This window comes from Triticum dicoccoides, chromosome 2A, assembly GCF_002162155.2.
Source record: "Triticum dicoccoides isolate Atlit2015 ecotype Zavitan chromosome 2A, WEW_v2.0, whole genome shotgun sequence".
Lineage (NCBI taxonomy): Eukaryota > Viridiplantae > Streptophyta > Magnoliopsida > Poales > Poaceae > Triticum > Triticum dicoccoides.
The window spans coordinates 510941602-510944830 of NC_041382.1; the positions used below are offsets into that span (position 1 = coordinate 510941602).

Sequence of the window (3229 nt, forward strand, 5' to 3'; positions counted from 1 at the left end):
AACCAGGCGCCCCGCCGTCCCAATGCCCTAGCCGCCCCGACACCCCGCTGCCCCGGTGCCCCACGGACCCACTCCGGTGAGCTCCCCCCTATTTTTTTATTTTTTTTCTACTGCTAGTAATTAGGTTAGTTTGTACTATTAGTTTGTTTTTTTCTACTGCTACTAATTAGGTTAGTTAGTACTATTAGTTAGGTTAGTTTGATTTTCTAGGTTAGTTTGATTTTCTAGGTTAGTTAGGTTAGTGTCATTCCACTCATGTCCTCTTTTGTCAGATTTTGTTTTCTGTAGCAATTTAAGTTCTGTTTTGTTGACTTGTTTGTTTGATTTGTGTTTCTGTTTGTCTGGTGATGAAAACCCTGTTAATCATACCATCTTTAGCGACTGATTGGTCGCTGTGCGCCCATGCTGTCATTCTGCAATTCTAAGGACAAATTGAACATCTTAGCATAATTTTTCTGTGTACTTCTGAACTTATGTTGTGAAAATTTGCAATTCTGATGTCCACATTGGCTATACCGTAATTTTGGAGACTGAATTTTATGGCAAAATGTTAATCGGGCTAGTATTTTACAAATGGGCTATCCTTTTGGTGGATATTGAGTTACTTACTGCTACTTGTTTGATCATAAGCATAATCCTATTTGCCTAGAAATCATTGTCTGACGGCTCAACCATCTGTTATGAAACTCTTTAAATACTCTTATTTGAACTCAGGAATCTGTGTAACGTTTCTAGTTCATTTTTCTTTCCTAATTGGAGATTGTTGTCTATGGATCCCGGTGATGACTTGTGATGTTAAAAAGTAGTGGCCTGATTCATACATTCATGAGATCTATATTATCACTCTGAGTGATCTGTCCGACAACATATCCAACTTTTTTTATATTTGTGTTTTTTGGTGATATTTCTGTTATCTGGACACAAATGTTGATGAATTGTTTATTTGCTTTGATCTTTGTTGTTAATTTTTGGTTTAAAATCTTTCTCTGTGAAGAGAGTACAAGATGATCTTTGTTCTTATCTTGACACTTTTGCTTTGATCTTTAGACTAGGTTAGTTAGGTTAGTTTCTAGGTTAGTTAGGTTAATTAGTTTGTAGGTTAGTTAGGTTAGTTCTATTAACCAGTTCTAGTTTTAGTTTTACTAATTACTACTCTTAGAAACAACCATGTAAATCATTAGGATTAGGATGCATATGCATCCCTTTTCTTTTGTTTCTTGAAAATCAGAAAAGAAAAAGGAAAGGCAGGTTTAGTCATCATTTGTCAATTGGTTGGCTAATGGTTTCTAGAATTATTTGACCATGGGCATGGACAGGTAGCAACTAGGAAAGGTAGAATTTTGCATAAAGGGTTTTTGATGGATTGTTTATTTGACCAATGAGCTTCCCTAAATTTTCTTAAATATTTTGGAAACACTAAAATAATTTTAACCTATTAAAGACCATTCCTGGCCTTAAGAAAAAGCGTTTAATTAGCTAGTTAGTTATGTTTTTAGGTTAATTAATTAATTAGTTAGTTATTTTTTAGGTGTTGTTTTCACCCACCAAATTTTTTATTATGTTTATGTTGTACTCAATTTGTTTACTCTTTGTCATTGCAGATGTCGACAGATGGTGGGCGCGGGTTGAGAGCGCTCCGAGCCTCCTTCCTCGGCGCGTGCTGGGAGGGGTGGCTATATTGCACCCCAGCAGCTTCAGAGAGCGCTCGTAGACAGAAGAGATCACACAGGTAGTTTTACCCAGGTTCGGGCCACCGCGAGGCGTAAAACCCTACTCCTACTTTGGTGGATTGATGGTGGATTGTGGTGGAAACGCAGTGTTCTTGCCCGCCAAGGTAGCCTTGGGGCGAGAGCAACTACGCGCATACGAGTGTACAAAGGTCCGCCTCCTTTGTATGGTTGTCATAGGCCTCCTTTTATAAATCAAGGGGTTACCACAGTGGCAAATCAGTAATTGTGTACTGATTAGATAGCGAATAGTGTTATCATACACTACAAAAAAATTACACTTCTGTGATGATACGTGTTTGTCATAGTAGGTCACATTTTTTGTCATGCATGTACATCCATGATGATTTTATGGCAGAATCAAGATAGGCATACCTGTGTTGTCGTAGAAGTGCTCCACGACAATACCAAAATTATCATCACAGAAGTCTCCACTTCCAGGATGGTAAATGGCACGTCATGGAAGTGCTTTCGTCAAGGGTAACCGACACGTGTCATCCACCATAACGGGTCGCTGTTAAGCTATCGGGTTCTAGTTTGGATCCAATAACCCGTCAACAGCCCGGACCAATGGGGATTTTCCACGTGTAAAATCATCATTGGCTGGAGGAAACACGTGTCGGCTCCTCGGTGGGCCAGATGTCGTCTGTCCAATGGAGGAGACATGCCTATGATACATCTGTCGGCGTTCTGGGAACGGGGGTCCCCAGACTTGCCTGCCTGCGGCCCGTGGCGTGGCTGAGCCTGCAGGTCGTACGGCCCATCTTCACCAGCAAAGCACCCAAGGCCCTCGCGAGGGTCCAAGCCTCACGAGACAGACGACGCAAGACCTCCTCAGGAGTAGCCTAGCTAGGAAGGCTCATGAGGAGCGGAGATATCAAGGCGGGGAAAACCTCACGAGACCCTCGTGACGTGAGCCATGACGCATGGCACCAGGCGGGCGCCAGGCAAGCACCAGCGCGCGCAGCATCCTTATTTCCTCTTTGGTGCTAAGGAGGCCGGTGCAGGCGAAGAGTACCGAGGCATCAGGAAAATGTTGCTATATTGGAGCAACGAGACCAAGACCAGGAGGACGGCAAGACGGAGGTCATCGTGGAGCCCAAGACGACGTCACCACCAGAGCCTTTGGCAGGCGAAGACCACTTTTGTCAGGATAGCTTGTACTAGCTGTCCCCCTTCGAATTAGCCTGCCATTGTTGGCTCCCTTCCCGCTCGATATTTGGGAAGAGGACAAGGGCCAGTATAAATAGGACTAGCCACCACCTTAGAGAGAACGGATCATTCAGACCACCCACACACACACACAAGCTCACCGAGCTCAAGAACACCTCAACCTCAGGAGGCTGTTCTTCCCTTGTATTGTTCATCATCAGCCCTAGAGGCAATTCACCACCACCACACTGGAGTAGGGTATTACACCACAATGATGGCCCGAATCTGTATAAATCTTATGTCTTTCTGTGTGCGAGTTCGTCGAGTTCGTCTGCGAGATCTTAGTGAGC

At 43.5% G+C, this 3229-nt stretch overlaps 1 non-coding gene across 1 annotated transcript; it reads left to right on the forward strand.

Annotated features, from left to right (window-relative positions):
* The first annotated feature begins 338 nt into the window (after positions 1-338).
* LOC119359884 lies at positions 339-430 on the forward strand. Its single transcript, XR_005172714.1, has one exon. It is a non-coding gene; the product is annotated as a small nucleolar RNA SNORD96 family (small nucleolar RNA).
* Positions 431-3229: the final 2799 nt, after the last annotated feature.